Source organism: Anomaloglossus baeobatrachus, chromosome 9, assembly GCF_048569485.1.
Source record: "Anomaloglossus baeobatrachus isolate aAnoBae1 chromosome 9, aAnoBae1.hap1, whole genome shotgun sequence".
Taxonomy (NCBI): Eukaryota; Metazoa; Chordata; class Amphibia; order Anura; family Aromobatidae; genus Anomaloglossus; species Anomaloglossus baeobatrachus.
Window position 1 is genome coordinate 146,120,466 of NC_134361.1, and position 23,969 is coordinate 146,144,434.

Genomic DNA, 23,969 nt, shown 5'->3' on the forward strand with positions numbered 1-23,969 from the left:
CAGTAACACATGCTGTCACACAGGGTGGGGATACGGTTTGACTGCAGCAAATCAGAGATGCCGGGACTTCCGGTGGGCAGCAGTGAATATGTATGAGGGTAATGAGCAGCCCCAGAAGTAGTGTTACAGCCATGCAGGAGACTCGGTAAGAATAACGTGCCTGTCCTAATCCACCTAGCCCTTTCTACCACCACTTTAAAGCAAAACATTCAGGTCACCATAGACTTTCCTGGGGATCGGCGTCCGGCCAGATATTCGGAATTAATTCTGGTCCCAAAGAGGGTTTTGTTTTTTTTAAATTGGTTGGACCCACCGATTCCTGATATCTGAGGGTCCGCTCATCACAAGTCCTTGGTAAAACCATAAGGATTTTGTCCAAGAGGTGCAGTGTCATTATTTTCTTTTACTTGCTTATATAGCGTCATTAATTCTCGAATATAGCACTAATTCAAAACAAGTAGGTAATGGAGGAGAATTCCAACATGTACAACTTAATCAGATATAGCAACATGTGATAATAAAACTTAACCTTTAATTGGGTTATTTAAAATAACGTGAATAACATACAGTGATCCAAACACCAATTAAAACCAGAAAAATGTTGAGGCCAATACGGTTAGTGTATTTATGGCGCCAACATATTTCAATATACAGGGGAACGGGAGATGTTCACCCTTTACAACCAACACAGGAGGGGTAGGGAGATCTTGTGCACAGTTGGCTATAATGGCACTGCTAATAAGCTGGATTATTGCTGGGTATATGTAGCTTACAGGGTATATATATGATCACAATAAAAATAGTATGCCAATTAACCCAGTCAGCATTAGTACCATTAGGCTTAAATGGATGAAAATAATTGCCCAGCTGTAAAATTACAGTAGTGTAACGTACCAACAAAGGACAATTTAAGCCAAAACAAACACCATAGACTGTAATATCCAGAAGATGGTGACTCCTATATGGATATACTATGCTAGATATCAATTATATCCTATAGCATATAATAAGAGAAAACAAATGCAATATCAAGACCACTTAAAGTGGAACAATCTCACCCAGTCCTTTCGTCCCATGGATGGATCAAAGTTCTCCCGTGTTGTTTAGTCCAAATACCGGCACGGTGGGAGTAGTGGCTTGGTCACTAGCCCTGTCTGGGACTAAACTGACCCTTTAGTTATCCACAATGACTCCCGCCCTTACAAGGGCAGTCCACAGCTGGCCCTGTTGTGGCTGACCCTTAGTAGAAGAAACCAGGTGACCCCCGACGCGTTTCACATTATCTGCTCATCAGGGGAGGCGTAAAAAACACCTGAAAATCACAGCGGTGGCTCAACACAGAGCTCAAACCTATGTGGCCTGGTATCCATGAGGATGTGTGATGTACTGAGGTTAAAAAAGGCCTTAGTCCCACCCCCCGAGTTAGAGGACCCGCCTCACTTAATTATGCAAATAGCACAACGGTAATAGGGAAAACCTGGGTTGCAAACAGAGTTAACCCATAAAGAGGTGATCTAGCACAGCGATCTGATGAATAGCCAAGCTCAGGATATCTCTGGATGTACATTACTGCATATAGTTTAATATAAACAAGTTGTTCTTACCGAATGACCGAATAGAACGTGCGTTATCTCTTAGTGATCAGGCGGTGGGGTGCAATACTTCCTGGTTACCTGATCACATGGGTGATCACGTGGATAAACAGGAGCATGTGGGAGAGGAGGATGGTGTGAGTCGCGTCACAGAACGCTGGACGCGCATCATCAGATGGTGACTGATCGGTGGAACGCAGGACTTCCTGGTTCTCCGGTCACGTGAGCGGTCATGTGGTCTGCGGTGAATCAGTAGAGAAGGGGAGGAGGCGACAGAGGCGTCTCCATAACGTCAAACCCACATTCTATGTCATGACGCACTAGGTGCTCATCATGTAGCAGTGACCGGCCGGTTAAAGCACAAGGCTGCATTCGTCAAAGGCTACGTGATAGTCACATGGTGTAGAGGGGGGGGGCGTATACAATGTCAGCCCCACAGGCCGGTCAAAACATCATCATTACAGGGGAGAGTGTGTTCAACAAACTTTATCATCACATACAAATACACACTGCAGACACATTAAAGAACATACAATCCTCTCACATTATAAGAAAAAGGGGAAGTCAAAAGTTACACCACAGCAACCTGACCACACCAGAGAAAACGAAATTGAAGTTTATATGCAACCAATCTATTCAGGCTATAAATGTTTAGATCACTCATGTGATATTCATTCATGAGGGGAAATCAGTAGATAGTGCATGTGGTGGGTGGGTGTAACCCACATAAAAACATATGGTTATGGATCAAAACATATTGTCCAACAGCACTACCCAGGTATAATAATAGTACCAATATGATGTAAATGACCAAGATTGGAGGGGGTGGGGGGGGCACAAGGGGGATCACTGAGCTCATGTTGATGAGGTAGAAAGTGATATAGAGTGACTTACAAAAGCAGTCAGATATATATACAATATCCCAATAGGACTTGGGGATAGGGACCCACCGATGTTTCGAGGTCGTTGTCCATTGTCAAAATTGACCAATGCTTTTCAAAAATGTTTCTGACAAGATTAGCACCATTAGAAAACGTGGTGATAAATCTTGTAACGGAATTACCAGCCTCCTTCTTGGAGGGTTTTAAGAGGTCAGATCGATTCTTGGATCTTGCCTCTTTGAAGGCCTGACTCAACACTTTTTTGGGGTAGCCACGATCAAGAAAACGCTTCCTGAGGTCAATATGTTTTGATCCATAACCATATGTTTTTATGTGGGTTACACCCACCCACCACATGCACTATCTACTGATTTCACCTCATGAATGAATATCACATGAGTGATCTAAACATTTATAGCCTGAATAGATTGGTTGCATATAAACTTCAATTTCGTTTTCTCTGGTGTGGTCAGGTTGCTGTGGTGTAACTTTTGACTTCCCTTTTTTCTTATAATGTGGGAGGATTGTATGTTCTTTAATGTGTCTGCAGTGTGTATTTGTATGTGATGATAAAGTTTGTTGAACACACTCTCCCCTGTAATGATGATGTTTGGACCGGCCTGTGGGGCTGACATTGTATACGCCCCCCCCTCTACACCATGTGACTATCAAGTAGCCTTTGACGAATGCAGCCTTGTGCTTTAACCAGCCGGTCACTGCTACATGATGAGCACCTAGTGCGTCATGACATAGAATGTGGGTTTGACGTTATGGAGACGCCTCTGTCGCCTCCTCCCCTTCTCTACTGATTCCCCGCAGACCACATGACCGCTCACGTGACCGGAGAACCAGGAAGTCCTGCGTTCCACCGATCAGTCACCATCTGATGATGCGCGTCCAGCGTTCTGTGACGCGACTCACACCATCCTCCTCTCCCACATGCTCCTGTTTATCCACGTGATCACCCATGTGATCAGGTAACCAGGAAGTATTGCACTCCACCGCCTGATCACTAAGAGATAACGCACGTTTTATTCGGTCATTCGGTAAGAACGATTTGTTTATATTAAAGTATATGCAGTAAGGTACATCCAGAGATATCCTGAGCTTGGCTATTCACCAGATCGCTGTGCTAGATCATCTCTTTATGGGTTAACTCTGTTTGCAACCCAGGTTTTCCCTATTACCGTTGTGCTATTTGCATAATTAAGTGAGGTGGGTCCTCTAACTCGGGGGGTGGGACTAAGGCCTTTTTTAACCTCAGTACATCACACATCCTCATGGATACCAGGCCACATAGGTTTGAGCTCTGTGTTGAGCCACCGCTGTGATTTTCAGGTGTTTTATGCCTCCCCTGATGAGCAGATAATGTGAAACGCGTCGGGAGTCACCTGGTTTCTTCTACTAAGGGTCAGCCACAACAGGGCCAGCTGTGGACTGCCCTTGTAAGGGCGGGAGTCATTGTGGATAACTAAAGGGTCAGTTTAGTCCCAGACAGGGCTAGTGACCAAGCCACTACTCCCACCGTGCCGGTATTTGGACTAAACAACACGGGAGAACTTTGATCCATCCATGGGACGAAAGGACTGGGTGAGATTGTTCAACTTTAAGTGGTCTTGATATTGCATTTGTTTTCTCTTATTATATGCTATAGGATATAATTGATATCTAGCATAGTATATCCATATAGGAGTCACCATCTTCTGGATATTACAGTCTATGGTGTTTGTTTCGGCTTAAATTGTCCTTTGTTGGTACGTTACACTACTGTAATTTTACAGCTGGGCAATTATTTTCATCCATTTAAGCCTAATGGTACTAATGTTGACTGGGTTAATTGGCATACTATTTTTATTGTGATCATTAGAGATGAGCGAACCGGTCCCGGTTCGGCTCGAGGTCGGTTCGCCGAACGGAGGTCCCGTTCGAGTTCGGCTCGTCGAACGTTCGACGAACCGAACTCGAACTGCATAGGAAACAATGGCAGGCAATCACAAACACAGAAAAACACCTAGAAAACACCCTCAAAGGTGTCCAAAAGGTGACAAACAACTCAAACACATGGGAAAGTGACAAGGACATATACTCATGCGAAAACAAAACAGCTGGACAAGGAAAAAGAGGAGGACACACAGATATAGGCATGGCACGCCCTTCTAAAATCATGTAAAACACCGCAAGGTGACTCCAAGCGTAGTCTCCCTTTTTTTCCAAAAATTGGGCCCCACACACACCCACCCATTCAGTGGCAGCAGTTGTGCCCCAGTTGTACAATTCACAGCTAGATTTGCATCAAGCACATTCAAAAATACGCCATTCTTATCCGTCCCCAGGATGACACCGGGGTAGGTAGCAAAGTCTTTCCTGATCCCAGCTCTGTTCATCTTGGCTTCTTTTAAAAACAATGTAAGCAACGGTTACTCCAAGCGGAGTCTCCCTTTTTTCCAAAAATTGGGCCACACAGACACCCACCCCATCAGTGGCAGCACTTGGGCCCTAGTTGCAAACAGGATGTTTTGATTTGCATCAAGCACATTCAAAAATACGCCATTCTTATCCGTCCCCAGGATGACACCGGGGTAGGTAGCAAAGTCTTTCCTGATCCCAGCTCTGTTCATCTTGGCTTCTTTTAAAAACACAGCAAGCAAGGGTTACTCCAAGCGGAGTCTCCCTTTTTTTCCAAAAATTGTGCCCCACACACACCCACCCATTCAGTGGCAGCACTTGTGCCCTAGTTGTACACTTCACAGCTAGATTTGCATCAAGCACATTCCAAAATACGCCATAATTAACCGTCCCCAGGATGACACCAGGGTAGGTAGCAAAGTCTTTCCTGATCCCAGCTCTGTTCATCTTGGCTTCTTTTAAAAACAATGTAAGCAAGGGTTACTCCAAGCGGAGTCTCCCTTTTTTTCCAAAAATTGTGCCCCACACACACCCACCCATTCAGTGGCAGCACTTGTGCCCTAGTTGTACACTTCACAGCTAGATTTGCATCAAGCACATTCAAAAATACGCCATAATTAACCGTCCCCAGGATGACACCAGGGTAGGTAGCAAAGTCTTTCCTGATCCCAGCTCTGTTCATCTTGGCTTCTTTTAAAAACAATGTAAGCAAGGGTTACTCCAAGCGGAGTCTCCCTTTTTTCCAAAAATTGGGCCACACAGACACCCACCCCATCAGTGGCAGCACTTGGGCCCTAGTTGCAAACAGGATGTTTTGATTTGCATCAAGCACATTCAAAAATACGCCATAATTAACCGTCCCCAGCATGACACCGGGGTAGGTAGATAAAGTCTTTGCTGAACCATGACTTGTTCATCTTGGCTTCTTTTAAAAACAATGTAAGCAAGAGTTACTCCAAGCGGAGTCTCCCTTTTTTTCCAAAAATTGTGCCCCACACACACCCACCCATTCAGTGGCAGCACTTGTGCCCTAGTTGAACACTTCACAGCTAGATTTGCATCAAGCACATTCCAAAATACGCCATAATTAACCGTCCCCAGGATGACACCAGGGTAGGTAGCAAAGTCTTTCCTGATCCCAGCTCTGTTCATCTTGGCTTCTTTTAAAAACAATGTAAGCAAGGGTTACTCCAAGCGGAGTCTCCCTTTGTTTCCAAAAATTGTGCCCCACACACACCCACCCATTCAGTGGCAGCACTTGTGCCCTAGTTGTACACTTCACAGCTAGATTTGCATCAAGCACATTCAAAAATACGCCATAATTAACCGTCCCCAGCATGACACCAGGGTAGGTAGCAAAGTCTTTCCTGATCCCAGCTCTGTTCATCTTGGCTTCTTTTAAAAACAATGTAAGCAAGGGTTACTCCAAGCGGAGTCTCCCTTTTTTCCAAAAATTGGGCCACACAGACACCCACCCCATCAGTGGCAGCACTTGGGCCCTAGTTGCAAACAGGATGTTTTGATTTGCATCAAGCACATTCAAAAATACGCCATAATTAACCGCCCCCAGCATGACACCGGGGTAGGTAGATAAAGTCTTTGCTGAACCATGACTTGTTCATCTTGGCTTCTTTTAAAAACAATGTAAGCAAGGGTTACTCCAAGCGGAGTCTCCCTTTTTTTCCAAAAATTGTGCCCCACACACACCCACCCATTCAGTGGCAGCAGTTGTGCCCTAGTTGTACACTTTACAGCTAGATTTGCATCAAGCACATTCCAAATCCACAAGCATTTACTCTCCCCAGGATGACACAGGGGTTGTAAATTCCTTCTGGATCCATGACTTGTTCATTTTGATGAACGTCAGTCTGTCCACATTGTCACTGGACAGACGCGTGCGCTTATCTGTCAGCACACACCCAGCAGCACTGAAGACACGTTCAGAGACAACGCTGGCAGCTGGACACGACAAAATCTCCAAGGCGTAAGTTGCGAGCTCTGGCCATTTTTCTAGGTTTGAAGCCCAAAAGGAGCAAGGATCCAGTTGCACAGTCATGGCATCGATGTTCATTTGGAGATACTCCTGTATCATCCTCTCCAGCCGTTGACTATGTGTCAGACTTGTTGTCTCTGGTGGCCTTGCAAAGGAGGGTCTAAAAAAATTATGAAAAGATTCCATAAAATTGCTGTTACCAGCACCAGATACGGTCCTACTGGTACGTGTAGACTGTTGAAGATGACGAGACCGTCCCATGTTTGTCAAGTTACAACTGGGAGATTCACTCCCTGCACCTGCACGGTTGTTTGGTGGAAAAGCAGATCTAAGATCGAGTAACAGCTTCTGCTGATACTCCTGCATACGTGCGTCCCTTTCTATGGCTGGAATTATGTCACAAAATTTGGACTTGTACCGGGGATCTAATAGTGTGGCAAGCCAGTAGTCATCATCACTTCTAATTTTGACAATACGAGGGTCATGTTGGAGGTAGTGCAACAAGAAGGCACTCATGTGTCTTGCGCAGCCATGCAGACCAAGTCCATGCTGTGTTTGTGGCATAGAGGTGCTAACCGTTCTTTCTTCCTGTGACATCTCCCCCCAACCTCTTTCAACTGAAATTTGACCAAGGTCTCCCTCATCTGCTGAGTCTTCCATGTCCATGGACAGTTCGTCCTCCATTTCTTCATGTCCTCCTGCACCTTCCTCAACATCTCGCCTGCTACCATGCGACCTTGTTGATCCCTATACCCCATGCTCCTGTCGCGGGCGGGGAGGAGGGTGTCGGCACACCGCGCTCACTTCTTCTGCTCGGGTCTGGCAGCTGCTCCTGGTGGCTCGAGCTGTGGGCCGGATCCCGGGGTTTCTCGAGCGACACTCCTCGCCCGTGAGTGAAAGGGGGTGTTTGTGGTTGGGTGTGGGGATTGTTATAGTTCGTGACGCCACCCACGGTTGTGGTGATTGCACCACCGCTGCTCAGTATGGGGGTCCCGGGGATGGTGATGCGGAGCAGCCAGGTGTTGTGTTGCCCCTCCGTGGGTAGGGGTTGGTGATCCCGGGGCCCAGTGATGAGATGTAAAGTGTAAGGCCCGGTGGGCGCAGGGACGCGGGGGCAGCGCTGTGCCTTGCGGCACTGTGGTACTCACTCAGCCTGAGACGTGGACACAGTTTGTACGGTAAACCAAACGGCTGGTAGGACGGTCCCACAGACGGCTGCACCTGCACTCCCGGTAGGTGACGGTGATGTCCCTCTTCCTTGCACCTATGGTTGACTTGTGGTAGCGGTGGATTCCCTCCGGTTACCCGCTCCCCGGCTGCAATCTGGGCCGGAGGAGCTCTACACTTTGCCCGCAGGCTCTGGCCCTGAGAAACTGGTGCCGTGGCGGTGGCGGTGTCTCTCCGGTTCAGGTTGGGCTGTTGCCTTCAATCGGGACTTGGTTGCTGGGGGATCTACGTCCCCTTCACTGACGGATTCGGCAAATTTGGCGACTCCTAGCCTTGCCGGGGTCCGAGAGGCCCCTGCCCTGGTGCTGACTGTCCTTCGGTCCACTGCTCCAGACCACCGGGCACCCAGCCAACGGGGTCCTTCCAGGAACTTCCAAACGGTCCCCCTCCAGACAGTCACCGCCGTTGCTGACCATGCTGATCTGGCCCTCCACAAAGCTGGACCCTTCAGGCTGTCTTTCTTCACTGTCACTTCACTTGCTTTCCTCCTTTTTCCACTTCTCTACTTTCACTTTCACTTTCTTAACTCCTCTACTTAACTCAACTTCACTCTTGCCCTGCCTGGGCTAATCTGCGTTGTTCACTCTTTCATGTCCCTCACTGGACTGCCTGGTTTCTTCCTGCCTCCAGAGCTGTGACCTCCTTGGTGGGCGGAGCCAACCGCCTGGCCCACCCCCTGGTGTGCATCATCAGACTCCTGGAGGAAGGCAACAAGGATTTGTAGGTTAGCTGTGATGTGCCTACCTGGAGTGTGGGGTGTGGTGGTGTGTAACCTGTGTCCCCTGGCTTGCCCAGGGCGACACATTCCCCCTTAGCAAAATGCAGACCGTCCGCGGGCTGCCGTCCTACACCGGTTTTATTTTTCTGAAAAAGATAACATTTGAAAAATCAACATATATACATTTTTAATCAAAACTCTTCCCAAGACGGGAGGCACATTTACTTAAACGTTGCAACGGTTTACGGTCACGGTTTCCGCTCTCTCCCACCCAAGCAACCTGGCCATGATGGTGCCCCTAAAACCCAGGCAGCACCCCTTGACCCACAGTCCAGCACAAGTTACCCGAGCGGGATCTGTCCTTCCCCTCCAGAGGGTGGCCACCGGTTCCTTTGGTGGCTGGGCCCTGGCCTGCTCTGCTCTGCTTGGTGATGATGAACGTCTGGACCTTGGTGATGTTGTTGTGTCTTGCGCATATGAATCCTCCTGTAGTTCATCCCCTTCCTGTTGTCCCACCCCCTGACTCCGAATAGTGTTTAGCGTGTGTTCCAGCATGTAAATGACTGGAATCGTCATGCTGATAATGGCATTGTCAGCGCTAAACATATTCGTCGCCATGTCGAAACTGTGCAGAAGGGTGCATAGGTCCTTGATCTGAGACCACTCCATCAGGGTGATCTGCCCCACCTCTGCATCTCGTTGGCCCAGGCTATACGTCATGACGTATTGCACCAGGGCACGGCGGTGCTGCCACAGTCGCTGTAACATGTGGAGAGTTGAATTCCAGCGTGTCACCACATCGCATTTCAGGCGATGAACCGGCAGGCCGAAAGACTTCTGGAGCGATGCAAGTCGCTCAGCTGCGGCGCTTGAACGGCGGAAGTGAGCAGACAGTTTTCGTGCCCTGTTCAGAAGGCCATCTAGGCCGGGATACTGTGTTAAAAATTGCTGCACGACAAGGTTCAACACGTGAGCCATACAAGGTACGTGTGTCACCTTGCCCAGGCGAAGGGCCGCACCCAGGTTTGCAGCATTGTCGCACACGGCCTTACCAGGCTGCAGGTTGAGTGGAGACAACCATTTATTAAACTCGGACCGCAGAGCTGACCACAACTCCTCAGCTGTGTGACTCTTATTCCCAAGACATGTCAAGCTAAAGACCGCCTGATGCCGTTGCGCTCTGCTGCCAGCATAGTAATGAGGGGTGCGTGATTCCTTCTGCGCAGTGAGAACGCTAGTGGCCTGACCAGGCAGGCTTGGGGCGGAGGTGGAGGACCCAGATGAGGTGGAGGATGCAGAAGCAGTGGCGGAACTTGGACAGACAGAGGATTGACACACAAGTCGTGGGGACGGCAAGACTTGTGCAGCAGACCCTTCACCATCTATCACCATAGTTACCCAGTGCCCAGTCAGCGACATGTAACGTCCCTGTCCATGCTTACTGGTCCAAGTATCGGTGGTGAAATGCACCCGTTCACACACAGAGTTTCTCAAGGAAGCGGTGATGTTGTGTGCGACATGCTGGTGTAGCGCGGGCACACCTTTCTTAGAGAAGTAGTGGCGACTAGGCATCTGGTACTGGGGCACAGCGACAGACATAAGGTCTCTAAAATCCTGTGTGTCCACTAGGCGGAAAGGCAGCATTTCTGTAGCCAACAGCTTACAGAGGGATAGAGTCAACCTCTTAGCTTTGTCATGGGTCGCAGGAAATGGCCTTTTATTTGTCCACATCTGAGGGACAGAGATCTGGCTGCTGTGTGTAGACGGTGTTGAGTAGGGTGTCCCTGGAAAAATGCAGGTTTGTGAGGAAAGTGCAGGCGGAGACATGATGTTGCCTTCATCCAAAGTTGGTGCTATCGATGTCTGAGACAGCTGTACACACTCACTTGTTTCCCCTTCCAAAACAACTGACGACCTACCAAGCAAACTGCCTGTTGCGGTTACAGTGGTGGAAGTTGTGGGTGGAAAAACAGGTGTGACAGCTGTCCCCACAGTCCTAGAAGACGACGAGCGCGCGGATGCACTGGAAGGGGCAGGCGGTGGATGGTTCGCTCCGCTAGGCCGCATTGCAGCACGGTGAGCTTCCCACCGGGCCATATGATATTTATTCATGTGACGATTCATGGAAGAAGTTGTCAAACTGCTGAGGTTTTGACCTCTACTAAGAGAACCATGACAAATTTTACAGATCACATAATTTGGGCGATCTTTTTCTATGTCAAAAAAGGACCAGGCTAGGCAAGGCTTAGAGGCCATGCGACCTGTTGATCCACCCCGAATAATGCTCAGAGGCAGAGTGGTGGCTGAGGATGCAGTTGTAGACGTGCTACCAGTACTTCGACTCTGTCCAGGAAGGCGCAAGGTAACTTCGTCATCAGTTGCATCCTCCTCCACCACCTCTGTTGACCTCCTCGAGTGCCTGACTGTGGGTTGACAGTAGGTGGGATCTAGAACTTCATCATCAATTGTTGTGTTTGCACTCCCCTCCCCCTCTGACCGAGCCTCTTCTTGCCCTGACCGAATATTTAAGTTGTCATCCCAATCGGGTATCTGAGTCTCATCTTCATCAGTATGTTCCTCATTGTCTATAACCACAGGTGTTACAGTTTGTGACAAAGGGTCAACATTATGCTCAGAAACTTGGTCCTCACGGCCTGAATCCGAGTCACAAAGGTTCTGGGCATCACTGCAGACCATTTCCTGGTCTGTACTCACTGTAGCTTGGGAGCAGACCTCTGATTCCCAGGCTATAGTGTGACTGAACAGCTCTGCAGACTCAGCCATCTCAGTTCCACCATACTGTGCAGGGCTGATGGAGACTTCAGAGCTGGGAGAAATCAAGTTTGATTGGGATGACAACTCAGAGGACTGGTGTTTTTTGGATGCGGTACTTGAAGTGGCTGAGAGGGCACTTGTTGGACCACTTGAGATCTATTCAAGCATTTTCCTTTTTTGCCCATCATCTACCTTTGTTCCTGTTGTTCGTGTCCGTAAAAAAGGGAGCACATCGGATTGTCCACGGTAAGTAGTAGACATCTTACTTTTGCTGGTAGATGGTCTATCTTCAGCAGATGATAATGGAGCTTTGCCACCTTCCCCACGGACAAAACCTTTTTTGCCTTTTCCACCACGCCTCTTCCCCTTTCCACCAGCATCTGTCATTTTGCCACTCATGTTGATTGCGACAAGATTGTGGACTGAAAATGTGGTAGTAAAAATTGAGAGGTGGTGTAGATTGCAGTGGTGGTCTAGCTTTATTAACAGCAGAATAATAAAGAATAAATATCCCTGACAATGCAACTACGGCCCTTAAACTGGCAGCAAAAATTGCTAGTATAATGGCTTAGTTATAATGAGTTGGAGTGTGCAATGCAGGCAGACGTGCTCTGCAAATGTCTTTGCACTAGTGTGACTATAGCAAAGTCCAATAGCCACGTTTAGGATGCCACTAGGTACACTGAGTGTTTGCTAGTATAATGGCTTAGTTATAATGAGTTGGAGTGTGCAATGCAGGCAGACGTGCTCTGCAAATGTCTTTGCACTAGTGTGACTATAGCAAAGTCCAATAGCCACGTTTAGGATGCCACTAGGTACACTGAGTGTTTGCTAGTATAATGGCTTAGTTATAATGAGTTGGAGTGTGCAATGCAGGCAGACGCGCTCTGCAAATGTCTTTGCACTAGTGTGACTATAGCAAAGTCCAATAGCCACGTTTAGGATGCCACTAGGTACACTGAGTGTTTGCTAGTATAATGGCTTAGTTATAATGAGTTGGAGTGTGCAATGCAGGCAGACGTGCTCTGCAAATGTCTTTGCACTAGTGTGACTATAGCAAAGTCCAATAGCCACGTTTAGGATGCCACTAGGTACACTGAGTGTTTGCTAGTATAATGGCTTAGTTATAATGAGTTGGAGTGTGCAGAGGACAGGAGGGTACAGTGGCAAGATTGTGGGGCTCTGGGTAGAGGAATGGAAGCCTGCCTTTCTATTCCCTCCTAATAGGGAAATGCAGGGAGGAAATCCCTGACCTTGGCTACACAGACGCTGTCGCTGTTTTCAGGACCTGTCACCTATGGCTCTGACCCTAACGGTTTGAGCCCTTAAAAGGACTGCTAGAAAGTGCTATCCCTAAGCTGTCCACCGCTGTGTATGGAGCGCATATGTCACGCTCCCCGGGTCCTCGGCTCCCCTCCCCGGGTCCTCTGCTCCGCTCCCCGGGTCCTCAGCTCCGCTCCCCGGCTCACCTGCCATGCTCCCCGCTCTCCAACCTCCGGTGCCCGTCCTTCCCAGGCCCCCTGGTCTCCGCTCCCGGCGCCCGACGGCTTCCCAGGTCCTGGCCGGCTCCCCTGCGTCCTCCTCTCAGCTTCCTTCCCTGGCTTCTGGCACCCGGGCCGCGCGCATGCGCATTAGGGCGCGCGCGCGGTCACTGACCCTTTCTTAAAGGGCCAGTGTCAAATTACAGGAAATGATGCACATAGATACAGGGTATATAGGGGGTTAATGTCCAAGGGAGCGGGGCCTGTTCTTCGTGTTTTCCCAAGCTAGGAGTCAGGTCTCCTTGTGTTTTGTGAGATACTTACCTCTCTATCTTCTAGAGCCGATCCTGCATCGCCATCCGGTCCTGCGGTACCTCGAACCCCGAACGCTGCCCATCTGCCATCCTGACAGTCCGTACCATCTCGGATCCCTGCGGTGACCCGTCATCTCGCTCCAACGGTTCCGGACCCCGCCTGACACCATCACGGCTTCCGAACCTGAGCTCCGTCACCCGGACCACCATCAGTGACCTCGTGGTCCCAGGGACTTCTCCATTTTCTCCCAGTGCACGGACTGTCCTGCTACCTACAGTGCTCCGGCTACCGGACTCCTTTCCCTCATCCGGGAGTTCGGCCCAGTGGATCCACCTCCAGGGTCTACCCGTCCATCTGGCCCTAACAGTAAGAACAGGCCATGGATCCCGCCGAAGCACTAGCGGCCTTGCATGAGGAACTCCAACGCCAGCGTGAAGTTCAGACCCGCATGCTGAACTTTATGACTTCCGTGGACACCCGCCTGACCACGCTACAAGCGGCAGTCACGTCTTCAACATCCCGAGCCTCCACTAGTCAAGCCACGACCCCCGCTCCCGTGGCTGCCTCTTCGGATGCTTCCAGACTGCGTTTGGCCTCACCACCCCGGTACGCCGGAGATCCCAAGACCTGCAGGGGGTTTATAAACCAATGCTCCCTCCATTTCACGCAGCTGCCACATCTGTTTGCCTCCGACCAAGCCAAGGTCGCCTTCATCATGTCTCACCTAGAGGGCGAGGCACTGGCGTGGATGAACCCCTTGTGGGAGAAGGAGGAACCTATGACCAAGAACCTCCAGGAGTTCCTGCAGGCCTTTCGCAGCACCTTTGACGAACCCGGACGCGCCTCCGCGTCTGCGTCATCACTTCTCCGGTTACGTCAGGGAACACTGACGGTGGGTCAATACGCCATCCGTTTCCGCACCTTGGCTTCAGAACTCGGGTGGAATAACGAGGCCCTAACCGCCGCCTTCTGGGAAGGACTATCGGGTCGAATCAAAGATGAGCTGGCTGGACGTGATGTACCGTCCACCCTGGACGCCCTGATTACCCTAGCGACTCGAGTGGACATACGCTTTCAGGAGCGGTCCAAAGAGGTATCCCGTGAGAGACGTCCGGTACGGCATTCCTCTCCTCCACGGAAACCCGCCGTACTCCAGTCAACGGCCTCTGGTGTCTCCGTCCATGAGCCCATGCAGATCAACCGTGTGTGACAGTCTGAACAACGTCGAGCAGAGCGGCTCGCCAAGGGTCTCTGCTTTTACTGCGGAGAGGGCACACACCTGCTACGCGCCTGTCCAGAGAGGCCGGGAAACTCCAAAGCCTAGGGTTGGTAGGAGAGGCCACCCTAGGTGCTGGGACTCTCTCAGACCCAGTTACATGGACTGTGCAAGTAACAACGGGAGAGACGCGGTTTACGGCTGAGGCGTACCTCGATTCTGGGGCAGCAGGCAATTTCATCCAGCAGGCCACGGTGGACAAGTACCAGGTGCCTGTTATCCCACTCGACAAGCCCCTCGTGATTGCCTCTGTGGATGGGAGACCTCTCTCTGACACCATCTCCTGGATCACCAAGCCGCTTGAACTGCGTATCGGTGCTCTGCACACCGAGAACATCGCTCTCTACGTCCTCCCACATATGTCACATCAAATTCTGCTGGGTCTTCCCTGGTTGCGGACACACGAGCCTTCAGTCAGCTGGGGCACTGGCGATATTACTCGATGGGGGCCTTCTTGCCATGAGAGGTGTCTGAAGACCATACAACCCATCCGGCGACCTCCGGTTCCCGAGTCCCTACCGGGACTGCCCTCAGCCTATTGGTCCTTCGTGGACGTCTTTGACAAGAAGGAGTCCGAAGTACTTCCACCACATCGTCCTTACGATTGTGCCATTGACCTGCTCCCGGGAACTACACCACCTCGAGGACGGATATATCCACTGTCTCCAGCCGAAACAAGGGCCATGTCTACGTACATCACAGAGAGCCTGGCTAAGGGATTCATCCGGAGATCCTCCTCTCCTGCTGGAGCAGGCTTCTTCTTCGTAAAGAAGAAAGAGGGTGACCTACGCCCATGTATAGACTACCGGGGATTGAACCTGATCACCGTGAAATACAAGTACCCCCTGCCGCTCATCCCCGAATTGTTTGATCGGCTCAGAGGAGCTCGTGTGTTCACCAAGTTGGATCTTCGGGGTGCCTACAACCTGGTCCGTATCCGCTCAGGGGATGAATGGAAGACCGCGTTCAACACTCGCGATGGGCACTATGAATACTGCGTGATGCCCTTCGGCCTGTGTAACGCACCAGCTGTCTTCCAAGAATTAGTGAACGATGTGTTTCGGGACCTTCTCTACGTCTGTGTGGTGGTATATCTGGACGACATCCTTGTCTTCTCTCCGGACCTCCAGACCCACCGAGAGAACGTGCAACTGGTTCTACAACGACTGAGAGAGAATCGTCTGTACGCCAAGTACGAGAAGTGCGTCTTTGAACAGTCTTCTCTCCCCTTCCTGGGGTACCTCATCACCGATACCGGACTGCAGATGGATCCCAAGAAGGTCTCCTCCATTCTCAACTGGCCTCCTCCTTCTGGACTGAAGGCAATCCAACGCTTTCTGGGATTCGCTAACTATTACCGCCAGTTCATTCCTCACTTCTCGGCTCTGACTGCTCCTCTCTCCGCCTTGACCAAGAAGGGGGCTAATCCAAAGGACTGGTCACCTGCGGCCGACGCCGCGTTTGGCGCTCTAAAGCGAGCCTTTGCCTCCTCTCCTGTACTCCACCGTCCAGAGTTAAACCGCCAGTTCACCTTGGAGGTGGATGCCTCCTCCTCGGGAGCCGGAGCAGTGCTCATGCAGAAGTCCTCCTCCGGGAAGATGGTGACGTGCGGTTTCTTCTCCAAGAGCTTCTCTGCGCCTGAACGCAATTACACCATCGGTGACCGAGAGCTATTGGCGGTCAAACTGGCTCTGGAGGAATGGCGCTATCTTCTGGAAGGAGCAGTGTACCCTGTCATTGTTTACACGGACCACAAAAACCTGGAATACCTGCGGACTGCTCAGCGACTGAACCCACGGCAAGCCAGGTGGTCCTTGTTCTTTGCCCGGTTCGACTTCCAGCTTCATTTCCGACCCGCAAACAAGAATGTACGCGCTGATGCCTTGTCTAGGTCTTTCGTGCCCATGGAACAGGAGGAAGAGACATCTCAACCCATCATCTGTCCAAGCAAGATTATTCCGGTGACTCCTGTCACCCTGGCCCAGATACCGCCCGGGAAGACCTATGTCTCTGAGACTGACAGGCAAAAAGTGTTACACTGGGGCCATGCCTCGAAAACAGCCGGTCATGCAGGTCAGAAGAAAACATGGAGCGCTATTGTACGTCATTACTGGTGGCCATCCCTGCGCACGGACGTCGCCTCTTTTGTCTCTGCCTGCTCCTCCTGTGCCAGGAACAAGACACCCAAACACCTGCCATACGGCCGTCTTCTGCCTCTGCCCATACCCTCAGTTCCCTGGCAACACATAGCGATGGACTTTATTACGGACTTGCCATTGTCCTCCGGACACACAGTCATATGGGTCGTGGTGGATCGATTCTCTAAAATGGCCCATTTCGTTCCTATGGCTGGATTGCCCTCTGCTCAGGAACTTGCGGACGCCTATATACATCACATCTTCCGCTTGCATGGCTTTCCATCACACATCGTGTCCGACAGAGGAACTCAGTTCACCTCCCGCTTCTGGAGGGCTCTCTGCAAACATCTGGGAGTGACTCTAGACTTTTCATCTGCCTACCATCCTCAGTCTAATGGCCAAGTGGAGAGGGTCAATCAGATATTGACCTCTTTCTTACGTCACTACGTGAACGCCCATCATGACGATTGGTCCACGCTTCTTCCTTGGGCAGAATTCTCCCATAATCACCACGTCAGTGATTCCTCCTCCAGTTCTCCCTTCCATGTCGTCTACGGACTTCAGCCGTCTGTCCCATTGCCTGTATCCTCGTCCTCGGACATCCCTGCTGCAGATGCAGTACTCCGTGACTTTACTACCATTTGGGACTCAGTTAAGGCGTCCCTTGCACGGGCAACCCTGCGGATGAAGAGACACGCGGACAAGAGACGCCTAGATCCTCCGTGTTTCTCTCCGGGAGATCTCGTCTGGCTTGCTTCCAAGTACATCCGACTGAAGATACCATCCTACAAGCTGGGACCTCGCTACATCGGGCCGTTTAAAGTCCTCGGCAAGATCAATGAGGTTTCCTACAAACTACAGCTCCCGGCCACAATGAGAATACCCAACTCCTTCCACGTCTCTCTGCTCAAGCCGGTTGTCCTTGGTCCCTTCTCCGCTGCCGCCAGCCCGGCTCCTCCTCCTATTGCTGAGGACGACATCTATGCGGTAAGAGATATCGTGGCCATGAAGACCGTACGTGGTCGGCAGTTCTTCCTGGTGGACTGGGAGGGGTATGGTCCTGAGGATAGGTCCTGGGAGCCCAGGGAGAACGTGGGCACTCCTCTGATCCGTGCCTTCATGTCCCGGTTGCGGGGAGGGGGGCGTGGGGGGGGGGGGTACTGTCACGCTCCCCGGGTCCTCGGTTCCCCTCCCCGGGTCCTCTGCTCCGCTCCCCGGGTCCTCAGCTCCGCTCCCCGGCTCACCTGCCATGCTCCCCGCTCTCCAACCTCCGGTGCCCGTCCTTCCCAGGCCCCCTGGTCTCCGCTCCCGGCGCCCGACGGCTTCCCAGGTCCTGGCCGGCTCCCCTGCGTCCTCCTCTCAGCTTCCTTCCCTGGCTTCTGGCACCCGGGCCGCGCGCATGCGCATTAGGGCGCGCGCGCGGTCACTGACCCTTTCTTAAAGGGCCAGTGTCAAATTACAGGAAATGATGCACATAGATACAGGGTATATAGGGGGTTAATGTCCAAGGGAGCGGGGCCTGTTCTTCGTGTTTTCCCAAGCTAGGAGTCAGGTCTCCTTGTGTTTTGTGAGATACTTACCTCTCTATCTTCTAGAGCCGATCCTGCATCGCCATCCGGTCCTGCGGTACCTCGAACCCCGAACGCTGCCCATCTGCCATCCTGACAGTCCGTACCATCTCGGATCCCTGCGGTGACCCGTCATCTCGCTCCAACGGTTCCGGACCCCGCCTGACACCATCACGGCTTCCGAACCTGAGCTCCGTCACCCGGACCACCATCAGTGACCTCGTGGTCCCAGGGACTTCTCCATTTTCTCCCAGTGCACGGACTGTCCTGCTACCTACAGTACTCCGGCTACCGGACTCCTTTCCCTCATCCGGGAGTTCGGCCCAGTGGATCCACCTCCAGGGTCTACCCGTCCATCTGGCCCTAACAGCATACAGCTGTATCGGCGATAGGACTCAGGAGGACGGAGCTGCGACAGTGATGTCTGACACCAAAGACGCAGAAGAGATAATGGCGTCCAGGAGGAAAATGTCCGGTTTTATAATGCAGGGACATGTGACATGGACATCCTATCACACATGCCGTTGCTTCTCTGGCTAAAAGTCCACTTAGCTGTGTGTGTGTCTGGGATTGGCTGACATGCTGGCCCGCCCCACTACACGCGCGCGCTTAGGGAAGGAAGACAAGGAAAAAAAAAAAAATGGCGATCGCCATTATAGAAACAGCAGTGATCTGAAGGCGCTGTTCCCGCACACTATACACTGAAATGTCATAATAGTGTGATTCACAGAGTGACTTACACTATTACAGCGGAAACCAAGCTAGGAATTAGCTGTTTTTTTGCTGCTAGAACCGTTCTCGAACGTTTCTAGAACTATCGAGCTTTTGCAAAAAGCTCGAGTTCTAGTTCGATCTAGAACAGGCCCCAAAATCACTCGAGCCTAGAACTGGAGAACCTCGAACCACGAACCGCGCTCAACTCTAGTGATCATATATATACCCTGTAAGCTACATATACCCAGCAATAATCCAGCTTATTAGCAGTGTCAATATAGCCAACTGTGCACAAGATCTCCCTACCCCTCCTGTCTTGGTTGTAAAGGGTGAACATCTCCCGTTCCCCTGTATATTGAAATATGTTGGCGCCATAAATACACGAACCGTATTGGCCTCAACATTTTTCTGGTTTTAATTGGTGTTTGGATCACTGTATGTTATTCACGTTATTTTAAATAACCCAATTAAAGGTTAAGTTTTAGCATCATTAATTCTACAACTTTTTTTACTGACATCACCTTCACACCACACAGAAGAAATGTTAATCTGAAAAGTCACTTAAAAGTGTCGTTACATGTTAAGTATATTTTTGTGATTTGTACAATCCCTTTAATTTTGTCAAATAAACCCATCCTATTATAGGCACTTCACATGCAGTGCTATGGTGCTGCCATAGAGCCCCATATAGATTACATTTCCACCAGGTGAGGAATTTACCTTGATAAAAAAAACCTACAAAATACATTATGGTACTAAAGATTTACCTATGCTTCCGTATAAAATTGCAGGCATACGGAGGTACACTATTGACCTATATACTTCATATTATGAGTCAGTAGAACTAGTAATACTGTGGCTTGTTTAAAGATTTTTTGTTCAAGTTCACAAAGGTGACGAGTGTAAATGTCATCAGATACAGTCATATGAAAAAGTTTGGGCACCGCTATTAATGTTAACCTTTTTTCTTTATAACAATTTGGGTTTTTGCAACAGCTATTTCAGTTTCATATATCTAATAACTGATGGACTGAGTAATATTTCTGGATTGAAATGAGGTTTATTGTACTAACAGAAAATGTGCAATCCGCATTTAAACAAAATTTGACCAGTGCAAAAGTATGGGCACCCTTATCAATTTCTTGATTTGAACACTCCTAACTACTTTTTACTGACTTACTAAAGCACTAAATTGGTTTGTAGCCTCATTGAGCTTTGAACTTCATAGGCAGGTGTATCCAATCATGAGAAAAGGTATTTAAGGTGGCCACTTGCAAGTTGTTCTCCTATTTGAATCTCCTATAAAGAGTGGCATCATGGGCTCCTCAAAACAACTCTCAAATGATCTGAAAACAAATATTATTCAACATAGTTGTTTAGGGGAAGGATAAAAAAAGTTGTCTCAGAGATTTAAACTGTCAGTTTCCACTGTGAGGAACATAGTAAGGAAATGGAAGAACACAGGTACAGTTCTTGTTAAGCCCAGAAGTGGCAGGCCAATAAAAATATCAGAAAGGCAGAAAAGAAGAATGGTGAGAACAGTCAAGGACAATCCACAGACCACCTCCAAAGACCTGCAGCATCATCTTGCTGCAGATGGTGTCACTGTGCATCGGTCAACAATACAGCGCACGTTGCACAAGGAGAAGCTGTATGGGAGAGTGATGCGAAAGAAGCCGTTTCTGCAAGCACGCCACAAACTGAGTCGCCTGAGGTATGCAAAAGCACATTTGGACAAGCCAGTTACATTTTGGAAGAAGGTCCTGTGGACTGATGAAATAAAGATTAGTTGTTTGGTCATACAAAAAGGCGTTATGCATGGAGGCAAAAAAAACACGGCATTCCAAGAAAAGCACTTGCTACCCACAGTAAAATTTGGTGGAGGTTCCTTCATGCTTTGGGGCTGTGTGGCCAATGCCGGCACCAGGAAGCTTGTTAAAGTTGAGGGTCGCATGGATTCAACTCAGTATCAGCAGATTCTTGACAATAATGTGCAAGAATCAGTGACGAAGTTGAAGTTACGCAGGGGATGGATATTTCAGCAAGACAATGATCCAAAACACCGCTCCAAATCTACTCAGGCATTCATGCAGAGGAACAATTACAATGTTCTGGAATGCCCATCCCAGTCCCCAGACCTGAATATCATTGAAAATCTGTGGGATGATTTGAAGCATGCTATCCATGCTTGGCGACCATCAAACTTAACTGAACTGGAATTGCTTTGTAAACAGGAATGGTCAAATATACCTTCATCTAGGATCTAGGAACTCATTAAAAGCTACAGGAAGCGACTAGAGGCTGTTATTTTTGCAAAAGGAGGATCTACAAAATATTAATGTCACTTTTATGTTGAGGTGCCCATACTTTTGCACAGGTAAAATTTTGTTTAAATGCGGATTGCACATTTTCTGTTAGTACAATAAACCTCATTTCAATCCAGAAATATTACTTAGTCCATCAGTTATTAGATATATGAAACTGAAATAGCTGTTGCAAAAACCCAAATTGTTATAAAGAAAAAAGGTTAACATTAATAGGGGTGCCAAACTTTTTCATATGACTGTATCTTTTTTAGAAGAGTGCTTTCAGTAATAATGCACCATTGTTATGATATATTTCAGTTTTTTATCTGAATTGTATATAAACATATAACAATTTATCAGTAGTCTTTATGTGCGCTTGCAAGGCCTGGAATTGTGGCACCGAATCCTCTCATAGTTAACAACCTAATCAATGTCACTTGTTCTCAACAGTTTCATATGCCAGCTTCATATTCATGGCATGTGCACTTCAAAAGAATACTTCACAAGATAAATTTGTCTTTTTTTTATTTTGGGTATAAATATTGTAATTGGAAAAAAAACTACTTTATTTGATCTGAAAATCCATTTTCTAAATTTCTACCATTATTTAAAACTAGCTGTAGTACCCGGCGTTGCCCGGGATAGTAACTGTTTCTCCGTCTCTCTTCCAGTCTCTGTCTGTCTGTCCCTCTAGCTCTCTGTCTGTCTGTCTCTGTCTGTCTGTCTCTTAGCCTGTCAGTCTCTGTCTGTCTGTCTATTTTCCTTTCTGCTTCTGTCTGTCTCTGTCTGTCTCTTTCACTGTCTGTCACTGTATCTCTTTATCTGTCTCTGTCTGTGTCTTTATCTGTCTCTCTCTGTTTCTGTCTGTCTCGCTCTGTCTCTGTCTGTCCCTCTCTGTCTATTTGTCTGTCTATCTCTTTCCCTGTCTGTCTCTGTATCTCTTTGTCTGCCTCTGTCTGTCTCTATCTATCTGTCTATCTGTCTCTCTCTGTTTATGTCTGTCTCTCTCTATCTGTGTCTGTCTTTCTCTGTCTGTCTCTTTCCCTCTCTGTCTTTCTCTGTCTGTCTATCTGTGTGTCTGTCTGTGTCTGTCTCTGTCTGTCTGTCTGTCTCTGTCTCTATCAGTGTCTGTCTATATAGCTGTCTGTCTCTGTATCAGTCCCTCTGTCTGTCAAATTAAATAAAATCAAATAGGCTTTATTGGCAGGACCAAAATACAGTTAGTGTTGCCAAAGCAAGAAAAAGAAGTGTGACAGGGGAGTGGCTTAGGGTTGTGGGTATGGGGTGTCGGGGGCACAATTTGGGGAGTGATGGTCCATTTGGAGGTCTTTAGTTCCTCTCTGCTTATGACATGTGGTGACATATTGGGCGGCAATCTGCACCATTGATTCTTCTTCCCTCAGTAGAATGCAGAGTTTCCTCTCCTCGTCCATGGATGGAAAGTCCGGGGTATGAGCAGTAAGTTTCTGGAAGTGGGACACCCTCACTGTTGAGTATTTGTTGCAGTGCAGCAGAAAATGTGCCTCATCCTCCAGAACCCCTGTTGGCAGTGCTGGCACAGTCTGTTCTCCCGTGGCTTGTATGTCTGTCGGTGCCACTCTGTTTCCACCTCTAGGCTGTGGGCACTCAGTATGTATAGACTCGGGATCTGCCTGTCTTTGGGGTGGTGTAGACTTTCTAGGTTGCCTCTCTCTATCTCTCTGCCTCTCTCTATCTTTCTGTCTGTCTCTGTATGTCTACAAAAAGAGAGAAGCCTGGCTCAACTGTGGTTGGTGCTCAGAAGTAAATACTAGTCCAAATTAAAATCACAATACTTCGGCACTCATTATAAGAAAAAATGAAACTTCAGTCTGTCCAAAATTGTGATTTTATTTATGCAGAAAAGTAAAGACAGCATCCAGACATTTCGGCATTTTTTGCCTTTATCAATTCACACTGTCAAAAGATTTCCAAGAAAAATCAGCTGATGTAATGCACGGTTTTTGGGAGAAGATCAAAGCGAAATGAAAATGCTGACTAAAAATACTAGAATCGATGACGTCACAGGTATAAGTATTCCATATCAAGTAAGACGAACCATTGCGTCCTCAGATACTCCTGATGAATGCTTAAGGGAAGTAATAAACCACAGTAAAGGACATTGTTTCAGACAAGGACCATAATATCCCTGGGAAAACCTGTCTCTGTATGTCTGTCTGTCTCTTTCCCCATCTATCTATTTATCTATCTCTCTGCCTATTTGTCTCTATCTGTCTCTCTCTGTCTCTTTCCCTGTCTGCCTCTGTCTGTCTCTTTCCCTGTCTCTTTCACTTTCTGTCTCTTTCCCTGTCTGTCTGTCTCTTTTCTTGTCTCTGTCTGCCTCGTCTTTGTCTGTCTCTTTCCCTGTTTGCCCCTTTCCATGTCATTCTGTCTCTGTCTGTCGCTTTCCCTGTCTGCCTCTGTCTTTGTCTGTTTCTTTCCATGTCTGTCTGTTTCCCTGTCTGCCCTTTTTCTGCCTCTGTCTGTCTCTTTCCCTGTATGTCTTTCCTTGTTTGTCTGCCTCTTTTCCCTGACTGTCTCTATCTGTCTTTGTCTCTTTC